Genomic DNA, 22,188 nt, shown 5'->3' on the forward strand with positions numbered 1-22,188 from the left:
AGATTTTATTTAAAAAAAAACAAAACTTATTCAGAGCTTGAGTATTAGTTGTTTTTTCTCAATAAGTTAAAGTTTGATAAAGAAGTGTCTTCAAATAAGATGTCTACTAATTCTAAACAGTAGGTGGCTCCTAAAAAGGCATTGTCTCATTTACTCAGTGACAGCAAGAGTCAGAGACATTCCAAGGGCGGATTTTACCTGGGTCTGCCTCTGTTTTGTGATCTTAAGCTCATTCCCTGCCAGTGGTGTAGCTAACCAAGTTGCTGCCCAGTGCAAAAAAAAATTCTGTAGCCCCCCCTCCCGGCAATGACATAAAATTTAATTAATTACATTGGGTCTTTTTATTTGTTAAAGTGAGTGAGAAATGTTAGCTAATATTTTAAAATAGCAAACACTTGTTATTAATTATTATTATTAACAGTATTTATATACCGCTTTTCAACTAAAAGTTCACAAAGCGGTTTACAGAGAAAAATCAAATAACTAAATGGCTCCCTGTCCCAAAAGGGCTCACAATCTAAAAAGATGCAAAAAGAACACCAGCAGACAGCCACTAGAACAGACAGTGCTGGGGTGAGGTGGGCCACTTATTGCACTTAAGGAAAGTACTTATTGCACTTTTACAGCGCAATCTACTCATGTCTACTCAAAAGTAAGTCCCATTGTGTTCAATGGGGCTTACTCCCTGGAAAGTGAAGTAAGGTAGGATTGCAGCCTTACACAGTTTGAGATGTGCAGGAGGGGACTGGAGACAATCATAACAGCCAGCAGCTGACCTTGAGGAAGTGGAATTGAGGAATTATACGAATAAATGATGAGGCCGAGACACATGCAGACACATGCTGCTCAGTGCTCCTGCTGCAACTTGCCTCCCAGGTTGCTGTGCCTTGCTTGCTACCCTCTTCAGGTTCCTGCACATTCACAGGTAACCTACCACAGTCAGCCGACTCAGAGCCCAATCCTCTGCCTGTCTACTTGGAAGCAAGCCCAGTCTAGTCAATGGGGCTTACTCCCAGGAAAGTGGGGAGAGGATTGCAGCCTTGGAGCCCAATCCTCTGCCTGTCTACTTGGAAGCAAGCCCATTATAGTCAATGGGGCTTACTCCCAGGATAGTGTGGGTAGGGTTGCAGCCTCAGAGCCCAATCTCCTGCATGTCTACTCAGGAGCAAGCCCTACTGGCTTAGATTGCTGAGACAATTGGGCTGCTGCAGCCTTGCCAGGAGGAGAGAGGAGGATAAGGGGGCAGGCAAGTAGAGAGAGGACTGTGATGAGCAGAAGAGAGTAGGAGGCGCAGGGCGGGGGAGTGGTGAGCAACTGGTCCCGCTGCACAAGGGGAACCCCCTCCTCAGGCTGGGCTCCACAAGGGTCTCTGGGGGCTATGCCTGTCTATCGGGGGCTCCATCTCTCTCTCTCTCTCTCACACACACACACCCAGTGTCCTGACCAGCATCCAACAGCCCCCCCTCCTCACCAACACACTTCATCCTCCCTCTCTAAACACAAACAAGCACTGACGCGCTCCACTCCCCACGCGCCTCTTTTGCCATTTACGCCAAATAGGGCTTCAGGGGGCAGCACGTTGAGCAGCACAGGTGGAGGAAATCACGGAGGGAATGAGGGCTGGCAGGTGCATGAAAGGAAGACTCTGAGGAGGTCTGTGCCCACTGCCAGCATCTCAGCTGTGGGAAGGGGAGAGGCCAGATCCTCGTGCCTGCCGCGACCTGTGGTTCTTGAGCTCTGCCGGAAGCCACAAGCTAGACTACCTTCCATCTCAGCTGCAGGGAGAGGCAACATGCAGTTTCGCCCCTCTCTATGACTGTTGCCCCTCCTCCCACCGGAGCGCCTGGCACTGGCAGGGCTGCTGGCAGCAGCCTGATTGTTGCTCACAGGTGCTGTTGCCTGCAAGTTGTTGCCTCCTCAGCCACGTTGTTGCCCCCACCCACCCTGTAGCCCGGTCCACCTGCTACCCCCTGTACCCCCCTAGCTACGCTACTGTTCCCCGCCCACCCATTTTTGCACCAAAAATGTTGATGATGCTCTCTTTTTTGATTCTAAGTATCTGACTTGGGTCCCAGGGAGGAAGGGCTCTGATTTAAAGCTCATGACAGCTGCACCAAATCTTTGTCTTGTGAAATGAAATCAGAACATACATTCCTTGCAGAGCTAGCATTAGTAACACCACAGATACCATACTGAGGAGCAAGAAGTTCATAAGAAATTAGCCTTGCATGACAGTTTCATTTTAATGTCTGTATTCTCAATTTGTGTGACATACACAAATTCCAATGTTAGATTTTAAAAAAGAAATCAAAGCAAATACTATCTTTTACTACTATTATTATTTTTACCTTTATGTCTCTCTGGTTGCAATCATTTATGTTTGCCATCTTTTGGATGATCACTGAGTAGTGAAGCCCACAGAGTGGCATTTTTTCTCCCCTTTGAACATGCCTTCCTAAACCTGATGAGAATACAAGCATTCCTGGACTGGAGTTGGCCAGAAGCTAGCGATGGATGACTTGTCCAGGGGAATTCATGTATCATTTCCATGAACTAGATTTATGAATTACTTGGGTCTCACAGTGGAATGATAGTGGGGAATTTTCAGTCACTACCGACTTGGAGCCCAGTGCTATACTTACAAGCACCGGCGCTGAGCCCTAGCACTGGGTGCTGTAAACATGTCATAAAGCATGTTTATGGCACCTGGAGAGTTGGGGGCACTAGCTCTGGGCCCACACCAGTCAGGTGCTAAGCCCAGAGCCAGCAGGAAGAGGACACACTGCTGCTGGGGGTAAATGAGACCTCCGGGCTGTGGTGTGGCCTCTGAGGGCAGGGGAAGGGCAGAATGAGGGTGGATGGGGGAGAAACTTGAGCAGGAGGGGGGTGGGGCCAGTGGAGCCCTGCTCCACCAGATCCTGAACTCCATGTGGAGCCAGAAGGGCCAACACAGAGGCTCTCACATCTGCACAGGCAAAATAGCACAGATGTGAGGAGACCCATTGCCATTGCCAGGGCTTTCCTCAGGGGAAGGGGAAAAAGTTCCCTTTCCCCAATGAGACTCCTGGCGGTTTCCCAGCACCCGCTGGATACAGCGGTAACCGCTTTGGTGCCACTGCTCCAGCAGGTGCCAGGAAGCATAGGATTGGACTGCCCATAAATAAAGCTGCCGTGTTGCACCCTGAGATGTTGTATTTCCCTTTAAAAGTGATGAGGCCGCAGGAGCCTCCTGGTCTGAGCACATGATGCTGCTGACTCAGTTTTGTGGTCTGATTAGTACAGCTAGAGATGGAAAAGAAGGCCTGTGCATGCTCCAGATTTGTCCACTGTTTCTGTCAAACACTCAGTAAGCCTCAGGGGGCTCTAACTATATTTTTTAAATATTATTATGAACAAGCACTAACACACTTCTTCATTGCATTTTTAAAAAATGAGAAGCATTACTGTCATTTCATGATGACAGGCATGAAAGGGTCTGTTAAAAAAAAATCTGGGTCTGTCACAGATTGCAACAAAAATGGATTTTCTTTTCACTTATAAAATATCTGACATACTGGTACAGAACAAGCTATCAGCTAGAAAGTAAACATATCCATATCTTTTGGCAAAAAACAAAACTATGACTTGTAAATACATACTGTGCAAGAGTTTACATCTCTTGGTTGTTTTTTTGTTGTTGTTTTTTAAGTATTTTGACAAATTTGATCTAAAATGCTAGGGATATTCCTTTTGACTGAAATATATACTAGTTCCAAAACAACCATATGTGCATTTGTACAGTGGCATCACTAGGTCGGTGTCAGGCAATGCAAAACAGGGCAGGGGGAGGGCTATGGTGTCAACCAAGGCAAAATAGGGCAGGGGAAGGACAGCGACGACCAGAAAAGTCTCTGGAGCACAGGTCTACTGGGTTTCCAAGTGTGGAGCCCAGGTCTACCTGAATGAGATACCTGGCCTCCCAGTCAGCCTGATCAGGAAATTTCCAGTTCCTCTCTTTTAATGTCACCTCCCAATTGTGTCACCCAGTGCAGACCATACCCCCATACTTCCCTAGTGATGCCACTGCATGTGTACACAAAGAAAAATGGCCTAAGTATGTAGAAACAGTATGGGCATAGACTTCATCCATGCAATCACAGACACTGAATAAGTGCAGAAACACATACACAAAGAGGCTACAAGTGTAAAATTTGGCATAAGTTCTTTGAGACACTCCTTGCCAAATTTCTCCTTGCCAAATGCATGTAGGAGGTTATGAGCACGGGCTGAAAGTATAAACTCTCTCTCTCTCTCCCTAAGTTTTGGTTATATATTCAAAATAAATTAGCACTATAGTAGTCCTATACATAATTATTTCAAAAACAGACCGATCCTATGCCTTGCCATGCATGGTGTGGTATGAAGCCATACCAATGAAGCATGTAGTGCATGCTGGGGGGGGGGGTGAAGTAAGTAAAACACTTTTGAATTTATCCATTGGTAGGCCTTCTGGTGAACTATGGGTTTCCCCAGACCCATGCCAGCTATGAAGGGGGCAGGTCAGGTTGGAAAATGGGGGATAGGATATAGCATGTGCTTTTGCCAGAATTCACCCCTCAAGCCTGTTCCTCAAACCTCCCCTAAACCGTCCCTGAACTACCCCCTCTGCCACCTTACATGGGCCAGTGGAACATCTGGGTGAGTCTGGCATATGCCATTTCTGTCAGCAGCTCCATCATGCACAGTGGTAGAACAGGTTTCACATCACTGCAACAGAGCCTGCCATAGGCCCATTATAGGGCCATAAGATAACTTACCATTCCTAAGGTATCCTAGTGTGAAGTGAATACTTCTATCTAGAAATGAGAATGTTTTAGGAATGTGCTCCTGATAAGTTGATTATTCTTACCATTAAGAGCTATCTAGTGAAGCAGTTATACACATTAGATTCATTCTTCATTCATTCATTCCCCAACAGCCCCATTATCTACATACTTGAAGGGGCTGATTTACTTTACCTACCAGCAGTATTTATACAGTAAAATAACTACAATCCAGGTTTGTGGCCCTCTTGCTTCCTCAGCTTCAAAACTCTCCCCTCTTTCTATTCTCCAGCTCAAACATCGCAATGTCAAAATGTTCCCCAGATATTCTCTGGGGAATCTAAGAGGCTAATTAGGGTGAGCTTCATCATAAAGAACATAGTTGTTAAAAGAGCTTTTGTACACACTGGAGTAATGATCATTCTTTACACTGGCTGTGATTTGTAGCTGCAATTTGCAGCCATATATCTCTTAGGAACTAATTCTCGTGTTATTTATTGCACGTGTGATTATTAATGATATCTTAACAACTGTTGGAAGTAACTTATTTCACCCCAATAAGTCAAGTACTTTAGTTCAGTGTTTACAGATCTGCAGAGACATCAGTTTCTTGCAGAAGACATTGCTTTATTTTTATCAGTTTTAAAAAAATCCAATCAAATGAGTAAGGGTTGAGAAGCACTGCCTCTATGCTTAGTGTCAGATTTGCTAAGTTTGGCAAGAGATATACACCTCAGAGGACACAGGCCTAGTTTGATTTACCAGCCTGTAGGTGGTCAAAGATTCCAGCCAGGTGAAACTTCTCATCACAAACAGATTGCTATTCCATAATAATTTATTTATCTACTTTCCCTTGATGACACTAGGATGGAGTTATTTCTGCTCATTGGTCTGGACTGAAATTCAGCAAGTATGGCAATCTAAAGGAAAAGTAAGGGTCCCTCAGGTCTTCTGAGATGCTCTTGTGGATGATCAGGCAGAGTCTACATAGAGTCCTTCTGAAAATGGAGGTCTGTTTGTCTTCATGAATATCTTTGTAGTGTAACTGAAATAACACAAACAGCTTCCTATAAGGCTTCTGCCAGACTCTTCTTCCCTACTTAAAATATTTACTTACTTTCAAGGATATTTGTGTTAAGTGCAACTCTGCAACTAAATGTTGCGTGTGTGTGTCCCCCAAAAAACTCCCAACCACTGCTCTTGCTGCTGCCATCTCCTCCTCCTCCTCCATTTTCTCCTCTTCATCACCTATTTGGAGGGCTATTTGGTCACCTATTTGGAGGGCACCAGGATGAGGTCTCTTGTTATCTGGTGTGCTCCCTGGGGCATTTGGTGGGCCGCTGTGAGATACAGGAAGCTGGACTAGATGGGCCTATGGCCTGATCCAGTGGGGCTGTTCTTATGTTCTTATGTTCTATTTGGCTGCTTAGGAAAGCAACTGGGTACGAAAGGTGAGGAGAGATGCAAGGAGAGGACTGGAATACTGATTGAAGCAACTCAGTGGGCATAAGTTCAAAGGAGATGATGGGGAGATGCAGGGTGCAGGAGAACTCTTGTCAGTTTGCTGCCCCTCTCCAGTAGTGTAGCTACAGAGAGGGCAGAGCACTAAGTTTTGCAGGGCACCTCAACATGCTGACCCTCCCCCTCGCTGTAAGCTGACCCTCCCCCTTGCCTCCCCCTTGCAAAACTTAGGCTATGCCACTCTGTAGCTATGATTCTGCTCATCCCCCAGTTCACCACTTGAACAACCAGTTCAGCTGACCTTAGTGCTAGGCTGGCCCTATTTCTAGCCTATGTTTCCAGTTTAACAAACCCATTCTGAATACAATGCTTGGGTTCATGCACTCCTCTTTCCCCTTCACTCACAGAGGGGAAAGTGGAAGCTTCAGATAATCGCAGTGCATTCAAGGCATAGTTTGTTAACAAGCCAGGATATCAGGTATGAAGAGGAGGGGGAAGCCTTCAAGCCCAAAATTCATATTATTTAGAAGAAGAACCAAGATGGACAGTTTGACTGTATGTCAAATCAATATTTATCAGATTTTATTTCTCTTTATGCAGTTTGGATAGTAAGATGGTATGGCAAACACTGTCCCACTGGCCTTGAACACTCTAACTGTGTACATTCTAACTCAAAGTTTTATTAGTAGAGATTGGTGTTTGTCTTCTCACTTACAAAGTTCCTCTTCATTTTCCTCTGAGTAAGACAGCAGTGTGTGGCTGCTCATCATGCATATATTTAGCCCCTTAATCTTTGCAGCCAAGTGCTTGTCATACCTTTCTTGACATCTTTTTGTATGTTTCTTGACATCTGCTTGCAAACTCCTGCAGCCTTTTCAGACCTGATATTCACTTTCTTCATCTGCTGATGTTTCCCGGCTCCTCAGATATGCAGATTTCATTGGACTTTTTTTTTCCCCCATTCCTCCAAATCATACCTCCTCAGTCATGCGAAGACATTCAGTCCTGGAGGCACCTTCCTGTCACTTCAGTATTTGTTATTGTTTCTCTCCTCTGTCCCATGAACTTCGTGGAGAGGAGGGAAGGAGGAGAGCCATTGGGGAACACAGCACTCTACAGGCATTTCCACAATGCAGCAATTTTACTCCAAAATTTGGTAACCTCTACTTGCTTAACAATGGGTATACGCTCCAAAAAGGTTCTTCCATACCATGAATCCATGGCTGCAACCTGAGCTCCAGTTTTGGGGAGTATGTGCATGGTCAAATATTCACTACCACCTAAGCATGAGCAGGAAGAGGCAGAAGTTGGAAATGCTCACACCTATGAACTGTGAGGTTGCATGTACATACTCCTGCTCTCTCTCAGAACTGCATCCTGGCCATGGCAGTGAATACAGATAACAAAACAGGTCAGCAGAGGTCCCAAAAGACTCACCTCTCATGATCCCAGGTTTCTTGGATAAACCACCCATACATAGTGACATCAAGCATCCAGGTGATGGTCTCCAACAACATCATATGGAGACCTACCCTCTGTTTCCACAAAGAACTCTGAGTTGGGGACTGTGGATTGGGGACTTCAGCATGGGAGGAGGGAATCGCTTGCTGATGGTCTTGATGAAAACCACTCCTTTGCAGCCACCAGTTTCCCCAAGATGGAAATTATCATTGACACCAATGGCAACTCCCTTCCCAGGGCAAATAGCAGCTGCAAGGGGTGATTTTCATCATGACCAAGATACATTGGGAGGGTTAACCCCACTGTACTGTGGTTTCAATCTGCATAAGGTGCACTGCAGCTGCTATTTGGGGGGGGGGGAGAAACACATAACAACGAATGATATAGTTAATGTGTAATTTGGCTTGGTTACCATAGAATGACTTTTCTGCACCGTTTTGACCAGTGAACTTCTCTTATGAGTGCATCCCACAATCACCCAGGGTGAATTTGAGTGTAACCATGCCAAAGGGTGAAAACAGATGACCGTTTACCACCAAATTATCAGTAAACCTTTTATCTGTACAAGCATGATACATTGTGCCAGGAATCTGATTTCACATCCATATCTGATCAGAAATCATGGTGAAGGAATGGAGAGGTAAATTCTTCTCCACCACTTCTCCTCCGGAACAACATAGATGACCTGCTTAGCAAGTGGATACTCCTAAAACATGGTTAAGACTTTATAACTGGGAATCTGTTCAGCATCTGACATAATAAATAGTGGAATATGCCTCACAAGGGAGGTACATTTAGAAGTTGGGTTCATTTTGTAAAAAAATATGGTGACTTAGCCCAGCAAAAATTAACGTTGAGTTCAAATACCAGATTTTATTATTATTAGTGAACAAAGGCAGGGAAGTGTAATAGGTCAGTAGTACAATATATGTGTTGGCTGCAGAAGTTCCCAGGTTCAATCCCTGGTGTCTTGAGGTAGGGCTAGGAATCAGAGGCAACCCTGGGGTGGATGTAACTTGGTGTGGCTCTAACCAGCAGGAGCTTGATGTTCCAGAAGTTCAGGGGTGATGTAATGATGTAATCACACCTCCCCCAACCTTCCAGGCTATCGCAATACAGTACTTTTAATGCAAACAGTCCATCTCCAGACTGCTTCTGTTCTTGATCTTTGGCTGACTCCGGGCTTGCTCTTCGTGTTTTTGCTGGCAAGTGGCAAAAACAATAGTCAGTGAGAACATGAGACGGCTAGACCCAGAGTGTGCTGAAGATCACTAAACGGAGGCTCAAGCGGTGTGGAGTCACCCCCTCCCCAAAGGATGACATCCAGTGCACTCCACATTCATCACACACCCCACCCCACCCCATCATGCTACGGATAGTAATGATCCATAGACAGCCATTGCCAGTCACTGTATCTCCTCCGAAGCCAATGGTCTGACTCAGTGCAGCTTCCTGTGTTCAGGCCCTTTATCCATCACTTCAAACTCTAAAGTTAAGGTAGACTTGTATATTAGAATGCAGGTCAAGATGGGATGAAGTAAGGGGGCAATTTCAAGCAAAGAAGTGACAGGCAAGAGGAAATCTTTTCCCTGACCACCACATTTTACACCTCCCCACACACACATAACCCCTCCCACAATTGCTTTAGTCACAGCCTTGTTTATTTCCCGTCTCAAAAACTGAGTCAGAGATGCAGTTCTAAACTGATTGTTTGCAGTTCTAGCCAGTTACCATCTTTCACTTCTGGTCATCTGCTTGCAGGATCATTCACTTAAATGGGATTCAGTGCACGTTGTGTATTGGGACTATAGCTGGCCCTAGATGTAGGCTTTCAGACCACTCTGTTACCTTTAGGAAACTAGCCCGATATGGTAAACGTCTCAGTTTCTGATTTTCCACTTAATTTGTCATGACTCATCTGTGTTTGTTTATAGCCACTGATGTGTGCCCTGACTAACAAGAATCGGATGCCTCATCTCCAAACAGAAAACTCATGCTTCATTTCCGAGTTGCCATATAATGGTCAGTCTCAGCATGCAATTTTCTGTTTAACTAGCGCACTTGGCACTGTAGTTGCCACATGGAAACACTGATTCCCAGTCATCCATATAATGGACCCACGCTATACAGGCAATCTGTAAAATAACTATGGTCTCTCTGTGCAGCTGCGTTCATTCTTTTCATTCATTGCATGCTTGGCAGTGTATTTTCTCACTCGTTTCTTTACTGCTGTGAATAAAAACAGAATACTCTAAAGCAAGCAAACTGCTACCATTCCAAAAAGCAGAAGTATATCAAGTGGCAGAAAAGGGAAGTGAAATCTGCTTAGTACCTCTGGAATTCAATCGGAATTCATCTTTCCTCTATGGAATGTTCAAAGAGATTTGGTGTTCTCCCTTCATTGTTTCTCTAAAGCCAGGTATTTAATGTTCCCATTGTTCATAAAGTTAATAGAGCAGTATTTCTCAAACTGTGGGTCAGGACCCACTAGGTGGGCCCTAACCCCATTTTAGGTGGGTCCCTATTCATTTCAATATTTTATTTTTACAGGGTGACCCAAAAAAAACAGAACCCATAAAAATTTTATTAAATCCTACAAAGGTCCAGTAAATTTCAAGAAACTTACTGGACTCAAACTTATTGAGTTTGAGGAAGATTATTGTTCCAATATTTCATGCACAAAGTCGACTTGTATACCCTGAAAGAAAAAAGAAGAAAAATTAAAATTAACAGTTTTATTCAAAGATTTGTGGGTTCTGTTTTTTTTGGGTCACCCCGTAATATATTAGACTTGATGCTGCCATGGTATGTGACTGCATCTGGAGAAATGTTACAGACCTGTACTTCTAACAAGCTACAATGTATATACTTTTAACAATGATAGTCAATGGGACTTACTCCTTAAGTAAGTGTGGGTAGGATTACAGCCTAGGATTGCTAAAAAGGTCCCTGCTTGATGATGCCACTTCTGGTCATGACATCACTTCCGGTGGGTCTTGACAGATTCTCATTCTAAAAAGTGGGTCCCAGTGCTAAAAGTGTGAGAACCACTGGAATAGAGGATGAGAGAGGCTGTCTGGCCTGAGTACCCTTTGGCTCAATTTGTAATCAGCCCAGTATTTATGAACTTTCTCATCCAGTGATTGGAAAAAAAAATGTTCCTCTGTTTTCTGAGAGTTCTCTCCTGGCTTATAATGTCAGTGGGCTTTCCCAACCCTCCTTGGAGATGCTAGGAAGTTTACATCCACAAGGAAGGCAGGACCTAGTTCTGGAGAAGGATAGTATTCTAAGAGTCCAGTCCTGAGCTTGATGTGCTGGCTTACTGCTGGCATGCACCGTCACAAACATGCTATAAAGGGTTAGTGGCAGCCAAGTGCCAAAGCTGGCCCAGTGCGACAACTGTTACCCTGCACATGCCCAATCTTGTCTGATCTTGGAAGCTAAGCAGGGTCAGGCCTGGTTAGTACTTGGATGGGAGACTGCCTGGGAATACTGGGTGCTGTAGGCTTATACCATAGTCTTTTGAGACTGAATATTGCCAACCATTTTTTAGCCCAGTGCGAGCCCAGGGTTGGGCAGTAAGGCTGCAAATCTAGACACTCTTATCTGGGAGTAAATCTCATGGAACTCAGTGGCACATTCTTCTAAGTAGACATGCATAGGGCTGTGCTGTAAGTTGACTACTTCTTTCCACTTATACCACCAACCTTTCCCTAAGAACACCATCCTAATTACACTGGTGTAGCATTATGACATAATAATGTCCTATGCTGTGGTAACATCACAATGCCATCTTCAGCTAGAGTTACTCAATCAAAAGGGAGTTAGTTTAGCCATCTTCTCTTCATTCAGCCACTGTAACACAGAAATAGGATTTCACTCTGTTAGCAAGGTGCAGTGGATAAAGTTTTACAGCACTATGGTCTGATTCAAACACATTCTGTATGGCTACCATTTTCCTTTATCTGGGCAGCTACTTCTGTAAATTGTAACTGGCTGGTCCAGTCGTTCCAAAACTGTGAACTGTGGGAACACTGGGCTAGTCACATGTGAAGATTTACCTGCCCTTCCACTGTGGGTCCCAGATCAAGTTAGAAATAACCATGCTATTATCTCCAGCCTCTAGCAAGGCGCAGTGCTCATATACGTGATTCATCAGACACATATGGGGAAGGCATTTTAATATTCTTGCAAGCACATTGAGCCTCAACCACATGGCTGCTATTTTTTTTGCGGCTGTTAATGCAAAACCAAAACATTCAGATTGGACCTTAGACTCAAGAGATCCATATTTAATCCCCAGCTCAGATCTTAAACTGCAAAGGGCACTTAGGGAAGTCCATTTTTAGTTTTCCTTTTGTAAAATGATAACATTTCACATAAGGGAGAAGGAGGTCGTCAAGGCTGCAACTCATTTCATAAAGAATGGATGATCTAGGGTAGTCCACCTGGAGCAACGTATAAAACCAATGGAAGGAAAGAAAGCACTTTGGGTCTTCAGTCTCAAAATGGCCCAATAAACATTAAAAGGCTCACACATCTGTTACATGTGCATTGCTGCATCATGGCCAGTGACTTCATTGTGTAAGAATTTCTAATGCTGGGCTTCCTATGCCCGATCCCATTGTTACGTGAAAATCCCCTTTTTCCCTTCCAAGTTGTGTTTTTATATCTAGTTATGTATTTTGGACTAAAATGCAGGCCTAAAACTTCTCTTTCAGGCCACAAAAGGAGTCAAATCTTAAGCTCACTCATCTCTCATGTTGATTGTCAGTCTGGGAAGACTCATTTTCTCCAGAGACACTGGAAATGTCTTTATTGTTTAAGTCAATCACTGAATATGCAAACACCTTAAAGGAGGAGGACTTTGGCAGCAAAGTCTACCACCTATTGTTAACTAAATTACAGCCATTAAGCCACCTCCAGCCTCAAATCCTGTAGCAACAGGAAGTAAGCTACTCCCCCTCCCCCAGAGTCAAGCTTGCTGATAACTGAGTTCTGGACTCTTCCACCTTTTCTTTACATACTCCACGTGTACCATTGTGTGTTACTGAGCATGCCCACAGCTCTGGGATACTTCCGGTCAGTTTAGATCAACTTCCAGGTCCAAGACAAATCTTATAAGAGAGAACTCAGAGCACATGCGGTCTCTCTCTGACTGCCCACCGGCTGGAGTGGCCAGACTCTTCCTCCAACTCTCCCCCCCCCCCGGACAGGTAAATATATAGTTGTGTCTAAACTTCCCCCCCCTTCTTCCCTACCTATTCCTCCCTGCTCCCGCATCTTTAGTCAGCAACTGGGTTTAGCAGATTAAGGAACCCCTATAATACCTCCCTACTTCCTGTCCATTTCTGATTCTTTTTCGGATGCCCCCAAAATACACAGCACATGCATCCACCACTAGTTAGGTACACCAGACCAGTACTAGAAATCTATACTTATCGATTCTCCATGTGTATTATGTTTTACCTTTGTGTACTTTTGCAATAAAAATATAATCCTTTGATTGAAAGTTACCTTCCTCCCAATCTCCTCATTAAGCTAAACAAGGGATTTCTTTGCTCTACGCTGTCTTGTATCCAGCCTATGGTCCCAAAAGTTTCCAGAAGGCTAATATAAATAATTCCCCTAAACAAAACAGCCTTTTTGGTAACACCATATGAACTTCTATTCATTGCCATTGACTATTCCAGTGAGAATGCTGTGAGAGCTGTCAGTCTTTTTTCTGTCTCATTGAAAATGATTCAAGATCCCCTACAAAAGTACAGGCAAATAGTTATGAAAGCTTTGCCAAGAGAAGAGAGAAAGGACAAAAGCAGTAAGCAAGCTTAAGAAAATAAGACAGCCTTTTCTAGAGAAACAACACAACTGCTAAAGGATTAATACATGTTATGCAAGAGAAAGCCATGATGACCAGCCAATGATGCAATGCTTGGAATCAGACTTTCAAAGTCTTACCAGAACTATATGCAAGAAAAAAGGTAGCAAAAAAAGAAATCAAATGATTTTTTTTTTTGTTCTTCTTTGGAGTCAGAAATGGTTAGAAGGTCTCCAAAAAGCAGAGTGAATACAAATGATTAAAACAAAATAATGTCAACCACATGCTATGGAATGAAGTCCCACAATTCCAACCAACTTCAGGTCAATGTAAACAGATTATGTAGACATAATCAGGTTTCATTTGACTTGAACATTAACTTTCTTGTACAACAGTATTAGTGCCCTGGGGCCAGGGGTGGCACAACCTGGAATGCTGCCCAATGCTGCCCCCATCCCTTGCTGCTGACTGTGTACTACAGAAACAAGCAAGCAAGCAAACAGACTAAACAAATACTGTGCTCCTCACACAGCTACTTCAAATACCGAAGTGTGAGACTTCTGATTTTATTCAAAGGGACCAGGCAAAATAAGAATCTTCTTCCTTTACATGTGCCCTGAAAATCAAATCAGAAGTCCTGCACTTCTGCATTTGAAGAAACAGCTTAGACGTGAGGAAAGGAGATGGATGCTCTGCTTTTGGCTCACTTTTCACAAGCAGAAAGCGAGTCCAAAGCAGGTGGGAGGAAGGCAGATGAGGTGAGGTACTGATGCAACTCTCATCACCTCACCTCATGTTTGGGCCACCCTAGACTGGAGCTCACTATTCTGATTGGCGTGTTCTTTGAGGACCTCCACATTTTCTCACAGTGCAAGCCTATGCCTGTCTACTCAGAAGTGAAGCTCACTGAGTTGAAAGGAACTTACTCCCAGGTAATGGTGTCTAGGACTGCAGACTGCAGCACTAGGTTATGACCATCAAGTGGGAGGATGCTTGAAAGGCTCCTGAATTCACCTTCCCTGAACTCCTTCTGTATTCCTATGCAGCTACACTGTGTATTGCTAAGATGGCACATGCTCAGTATCACTATGATTTTTGCACAGGATGCCCTTAGTCACACAGAATACTTGGAACATATCTGACAGACATTCCTACTATTCATCATCGCTCTCCATATAAAATATGCCTGAATACCTCTTTGTTGAAAGTGCTTGAAAAAATTTAGCTATTTCTTCCTCCAAGATATTTCAGGCAAACTCAGAGCTTTTAGCCAAGAAATAGTTCCCCAGGCATGTGAATACACAGACAAAATATAACATGCATAGATACCGGGAGCAGGTATTTCCAATTACTAAAGTGTGGTTTCAGACTTCCCTCAAATGAGGAGGCTGGTTAGAAGGAGGTTGAAAGGGAGGGTAAAAAGAGTCCAATCTCTCCAGAGTGCATGGAGGCTGCTTAAAACAACAGTAATAGAGGCCCAGCAGAAGTGTATACCGCAAAGGAAGAAGGGCTCCACTAAGTCCAGGAGGGTGCCCGCATGGCTAATCAGCCAAGTTAGAGAGGCTGTGAAGGGCAAGGAAGCTTCCTTCCGTAAATGGAAGTCTTGCCCTAATGAGGAGAATAAAAAGGAACATAAACTGTGGCAAAAGAAATGTAAGAAGGTGATACTGGAAGCCAAGCGAGACTATGAGGAACGCATGGCCGGCAACATTAAGGGGAATAATAAAAGCTTCTTCAAATATGTTAGAAGCAGGAAACCCGCCAGAGAAGTGGTTGGCCCTCTGGGTGGGGAGGGAGGGAAAGGGGAGATAAAAGGAGACTTAGAGGTAGCAGAGAAATTAAATGAGTTATTTGCATCTGTCTTCACGGCAGAAGACTTTGGGCAGATACCGCTGCCCGAATGGCCCCTCCTGACCTAGGAATTAAGTCAGAAAGAGGTTGAAAGAGAAGATGTTTCAGATATCATTGATAAATTAAAGATCAGTAAGTCACCGGGCCCTGATGGCATCCACCCATTAAGGAACCGAAGAATGAAGTTGCTGATCTCTTGACTAAAATATGCAAGTTGTCCCTCAAAACAGCTACGGTGCCAGAGGATTGGAGGATAGTAAATGTCACATCGCTCTTTAAAAAGGGAAAGAGGGGGGACTCAGGAAACTACAGACCGGTTAGCCTAACATCCATACCGGGTAAGATGGTGGAATGCCTCATCAAAGATAGAATCTCAAAACACATAGACGAACAGGCCTTGCTGAGGGAGAGTCAGCATGGCTTCTGTAAGGGTAAGTCTTGCCTCACAAACCTTATAGAATTCTTTGAAAAGGTCAACAGGCATGTGGATGCGGGAGAACCCGTGGACATTATATATCTGGACTTTCAGAAGGCGTTTGACACGGTCCCTCACCAAAGGCTACTGAAAAAACTCCACAGTCAGGGAATTAGAGGACAGGTCCTCTCGTGGATTGAGAACTGGTTGAAGACCAGGAAACAGAGAGTGGGTGTCAATGGGCAATTTTCACAATGGAGAGAGGCGTGCCCCAAGGATCTGTCCTGGGACCGGTGCTTTTCAACCTCTTCATAAATGACCTGGAGACAGGGGTGAGCAGTGAGGTGGCTAAGTTTGCAGACAACACCAAACTTTTCCGAGTGGTGAAGACCAGACATGATTGTGAGGAGCTCCAGAAGGATCTCTCCAAACTGGCAGAATGGGCAGCAAAATGGCAGATATAGTAAGTAATGTAAGTAAGTGTAAAGTCATGCACATTGGGGCAAAAAATCATAACTTCACATATAGGCTAATGGGTTCTGAGCCATCCACTAAAATTGAGTGTTGGGAGGGTTAGGACAGACAAAAGAAAATATTCCTTTACTCGGCGTGTGGTTGGTCTGTGGAACTCCTTGCCGCAGGATGTGGTGACGGCATCTGGCCTGGATGCCTTTAAAAGGGGATTGGACAAGTTTCTGGAGGAAAAATCCATTATGGGTTACAAGCCACGATGTGTATGTGCAACCTCCTGATTTTAGAAATGGGTTATGTCAGAATGCTAGATGCAAGGGAGGGCACCAGGATGCAGGTCTCTTGTTATCTGGTGTGTTCCCTGGGGCATTTGGTGGGCCGCTGTGAGACACAGGAAGCTGGACTAGATGGGCCTATGGCCTGATCCAGTGGGGCTGTTCTTATGTTTCAGTCATGGAAATCACTTGTTTTGATGTGTCCCGCCAGATTGCTTATTACCTTTCTCTGCACGATCCCATGAGCAAACAGGTGAGAGAAATCATGTGGAACAAAGCAGCCAGCAGAATGCAGTCATGAACCTGTGTACAAAGAAACTGGACTTTTCAAAAGGCCACTCTGAGAATGGAGTTAATGTTAGGCAGGGACCAATGCTCCCCTCCTCCACTAGTCAATGTGTCTTACTGGCAAGTCCAGTTTCCCCTGATCACATCTACAGTTGCAAATTTATTTTTTAAAAAGTCTTTTTTTTTTTTCCTCCAGCTGTTTCACTTAAAGCAGAGAGGTGGAAAGGGTTAGTATCAGACCATTCTGCAGCAACTGCCAGGCTTTGCCCCTTTACTAATGAGATGCACTTCAGTACTAGACTTTTCCTCATTGCTCATGGTTTGGCAATCCTATAACATCACCAAGACCTGCCTAAGGGCCAGCCAAGACCTTTTGATGTCTGAGGCAGCATGCCAAATGCTGCCCCTTCTTATGGGATGGTGTGCCAGCCTCTGCTCCTCTCACTCTCCTATGCTCTAGGACAGAGGTCTCCAAACCCTGGCCCTGGGGCCAGATGCTGCCTGCAGTGAGCCTCTATCCAGCCCGTGGCCAGCCTCTGATCCCCTGAGAGCCTCTGGCCCAGTTGACCAAACACAACAAGAGTTGTGCTTATGGGGTGGGGGAATGGGAGTCCATTTAAGTGTGTGCTTTATTTCTTGGGCTGTGTTCGTGCTTGGAGAAGTCCTGGTCATTTGAGCCCATTCATTTATTCATTCATCTAAGTTCATCTCTAATGTATTTATTCAAATTTTATATTTAATTTTTTTTCTGGCCCCTGACACTGTGCCGGATATTTGATATGGCCCTTCTGCCGAAAAGTTTAGAGACCCCTGCTCTAGCTCAGCATTCCCCCCGCTTCCACTTCCTTTCTGCCCCTCTTCCTTTTCCAGTACAGGAAGAGCAGTGGAGGGGAATAGGTGGACAGGGATGGAAACCAGCCAGCAATCTGCCTCCTGAGAGGACCACTTCAGCTGGCCTCATGGATGGGCTGGCCATGAACTGCCTTGTAACATCATGCTCCATTCCAGGAATCTCAGAGTCTGGGATGCATTCACCTGGCAACCATATCCACATCCCCCTGTTGCCCCCGGGGCACTAACTGGGGGCCAGGCACTACTCTCAGGAGAAGGGGCTGCCAGTTGCTGAACTCTTTCGTAGTGATGCATTCACATATGAGGAAGAGCACATGCATAACAGGAGCATTGCATGCGCGTGTACACAAATACGCACACTTGATGTAGGTTACCTGAGATTTGCAGGCAACTGAAGTTCAGATAATAGGCACATTACTCTGCTTGCAAACTATCCCTTGTTATATTGGAAGTGGATTATCTGCATGCTATTAAGGTGGCCTTTTATTAAGCCTCTGATCCATTATGCAGGCACACATAAGCATATTTTCAGAGCTTTCACTGCCCTGTCGTGATCAGGCAAGAGTGCTTATTCATAAGGAGCTGCGTCTTCAGTCTCTAGTCATTAGTGTGAATGGGTCATAAATCATGCCACTGAGTCTGTAACCTAGTTATAGTTCTGACAGCAAAGAGGTTCTGAAATCATGGTTTCATATTAAAAAGCTTTAAAAACTCATTAGCTTTTGATAATTAGGCTAATATCTTAAAGCATTCAAAATCATTTCTGCAAAAGATTGGGCTTTGAGTGTCTGCAGAAGTTTTGTCTCAACTTCACAAGAACAAAAAAGGGGGGGGGGAAATCAAGAAATAGGTCCCTCTGGATGGCAAATGTTCCATCTGATGCACAAAAGGCAAAAATATTCCTCCCAGGGAGAATGGCACACATGCAACGGGATTCAGAGGTAGAGCTGTATTTTCCAGGCAGAAGCTGGCAGTGAGGACCCAGCCAAAGGACTCTTCAGGTAGACTGCTGTAGTGCAGGGCACGCTGAAAACTGTTCAGAAAAGGAGGGGAACAGAGGAGAAGACAGCACAGCTGCACATATTACACATGTCCTACATGTTGGAGGAAATTAAAAATAGTTTCCTCTTTGGGGGGAAGCAGAGTAGCTTAAGCAGGGAACCTCCCCTTTTGGGTATCACCCCAGGGAACCGCCCTCACCCGACTGACTGCTAATCAATAAAAAAGACAAAGAGGCAATGGCTTGTTAAAGTTGCAAAAAAGAAGTTATTTACTTACAGTTCCATTCAGTGTATATTTACAGCATCTGATTAGGACAAGAGGTTCAGCTAACAGAGATAGCAAGGCCCTGGAGCTGCCTCGCCCTGCATGCTTTGTGCTCAAGATGGCCTGGGCATCAGAGCCCTGGCGTGTGCCATCTTAACAGTTCAGTGGTCAGATGACAAGAGGAAGTGCTCAGAGGAGAAGGGAAGGATAAAGGGTTAGGGCCACACCCCACAAGGATCACAGAGAGAACAGGTAGAAAGGTCAGAGTCACTGGGCCATAGCTTGACCCCTTCTGGACAGCATCCTGCCCCCTCTGGACAGCAGATGGAGTTGCACCAACTCCAACACTACACCTATTGCACATAACTGTTACACTGCATTGTCCAGGGCTGTTGAGAGCTGGCATTGGGCCCAGGGTAAAATGCCTGATTGCCCCCCCCCCCATTCTAAATGCATTGGGGTAATAGAAGTGCACTGAAAGTGAATTAAAGCTGTAGTGGAAGCACAGCCCTGGACAGGCTTAAATTGAGGTACACAAATTTATTTTGTAATGAATTTGTTTTGTACTGTATAGTTTGTTTTCTCACAGCCTGGGCTCCTAAGAAGCCTGGGCTCTGAGATTTTGCCCCCCTACTTCCCCTCTCTTCAAGCCTGGCACTGTCAGATCCCAGGGAATGTTTCCCCAGTGTTCTCCCCCCCCCAGTATTTTGTTGTTTTTTTAAAAAAATCTTCAATTTTCCTAATATAATGGTCAATTGGATTTGTGTTTTACTTACCCCAGGGCAAGGAAACAAATGTTCTCTTACCTTCAGGAGGCTTTGACATGCCAAAACTCCCCCATGGGATATGAAAACGGCATTGGCTTCACTGCGTCACCACTCAAGGAGTTAGGATTTGGCTGTGAGTGTCATAAAGTGTTGATTTCCTCCTGACCATTGGTCAGTGGCATCTTAGTGCAGACCTGGCCAACCCACTAAGAGGTTTAAAAAAAAAAATCAGCTTTCCCGAGCTTCTGCTTCCTAAATATTTGGCTATAAATGTGAATAGCCACTATGAATGCTAATCATAGTGATCATTGGGAATATGACGTAGCTGTTCTCAGTGAACTCCTGAGATATAAAGTTGGCTGTTTTCCTTTACTCCAGATAAGCAGTCCGTTTGTATGGTGAACAGAGGGTTACACTCATTTCCAAGGAACTTCAACTTCTGCTTTATTTATACCTAAATCAACTCTATGCAAAATATAAATTTGGCTATGAATGTATTGGGGCGGGGGGGGGAACCACAATCTTTTAAGAATAGTTCCCACAAATTTTAAATGGTACAGGCAAAAAAGAGGAAGCAGAACCTGTTCCTTTGCTTTCTGTTTAAAGCTGTGTTTATTTGCAGTTTTGTTTTTTTCCATAACACATTTGTGGGTATCTTTTTTTTTGTTTGCTTTTTAGTGCTAAGACTACCACACATGCTACAGTATTTCAGACAAAGATGTCTTCTTCTTCCTCCTCCTTCTCTTCAACCCTTTGATCAGATGCAGGACCCATGCCAATGTTCAACAATTTATTATGATGGCATTGACCAGCCCTGGATGGTTTGTATTAAATCCTCAACATGGCCAATCATCTTAATGGTACCCTTTGCACGCTTTCTGTTAAATATTGTTTTTGATTTGGCATGGTTAATCCTGTATGTATCCCGCCCCCCATATGATAACATAGCAAAAAAAAAAAAAAGATACTGAATTGCTGACCCAGAAGAAAACATTGCCAATTTGGATTTCCAGTCCTTGGCAAGCATTTTGTTATAGTTGCAGTCCCTCGTGAACATCACAAAAACATGGACAGCTCACCCTGGCGTGTTTACAAAAACCACTGCTGTGAAAACAGAGTGCATCACCGGTTGTAGACACTGAGGAGGGTAAGATATCACAGGCATCCCAGGCTCTTCCAAGGCATGGCCAAGCCCTGAACATGTGAGTTTTTTTACTGGATTTATTTCTAAAGGTGAAATTCATTTCAACTCCACCACAATGTCATCTATAATTTAAATTTATGTGACAAAACTTGAGGTTTGCCAGTGGAGCAGCTGGAGTGAACTCCCCATTTTGCTACCGAGAATGTGGATTTTTTGAAGGTATTTCACCTGACAAGCCCTGTTGAAAGTACCCCTACGTCTTCTGACAAGCATCCATCAACATGCAATATTTATTCTTCTGTTTTACTTTCCTGGCAAGTAATTGGCAGCTCTTCAGCGAGGAGCAGGTTTCCTGCTGAGGCAGCACCACCTGTACAGCTTTGTGAGCCCAGAACAAACACTCCAAAGTGAGAGTTTTCATAAGAGTATGAAGTGGATAAAATGAACAAAGCACATTTACTAAAATGAAGGGGAACAGAATTCTCTAGTGTAAGCTCCCCCTCCCCAGCTCTTATCATTCCTCTTTTACATTTTACTTTCCTGCTGAGATCACTTTTTGAAAAAGGAAAAGAATTTTTTTTCACCTCTCTTGTTGGCCCATACAGTAGGAAGCCTACCTTCTCACAGCAGATCTATGATTGTTTATTCTTCAGCCTAGATCAGGGGTGTCCAAAGTTTCTGGCAGGAGGCCCACATCATCTCTCTGACACTGGGTCGGGGGCAAGGGGGGAAAGAATTAATTTACATTTAAAATTTGAATACGTTTACATAAATGAATATATTGGAGATGGAATTTATATGAATGAATGAAGGTCTTGCAATAGCTCAAGGCCTTGTACAAAGCATCACAGAGGTGAAACAGCAAGCAGTGGAGGAAGCCCTCATCCCACAGCTCATGCGAGAGGTCAAACAGTTGCCCTCATGCTGAGAGCAGTTGTGTCGGACCATTGGGGGCTCCAACAAATCTCTGGAGGGCCAGAGGCTCATTGGAGACTGGGCAGCATGCGGCCCCAGGGCCGGGGTTTGGGCACCCCGGCCTATATTTTTGAATATTCCATAGGAGCCACCTTTCTCTAGGGTTGCAAGGAAATATTTTTCACATTTTTTTTTAAACCGCCCTTCCTCCGAAGAGCTCAGGACGGTTTACACAGCTGCTCTTCCCCTCTTTCTTGTCCTCACAACAACCCTGTGAGGTAGGTGAGGCTGAGAGAAAGTGACTGGCCCAAGGTCACCCAGGAAGCTTTGTGGCTGAGGGTGGATTTGAACCTGGATCATCCAGGTCTAAGTCCACTTCCCAAACCATTACACCACCTTGGC

This window comes from Tiliqua scincoides, chromosome 2 (genome assembly GCF_035046505.1).
Source record: "Tiliqua scincoides isolate rTilSci1 chromosome 2, rTilSci1.hap2, whole genome shotgun sequence".
Lineage (NCBI taxonomy): Eukaryota > Metazoa > Chordata > Lepidosauria > Squamata > Scincidae > Tiliqua > Tiliqua scincoides.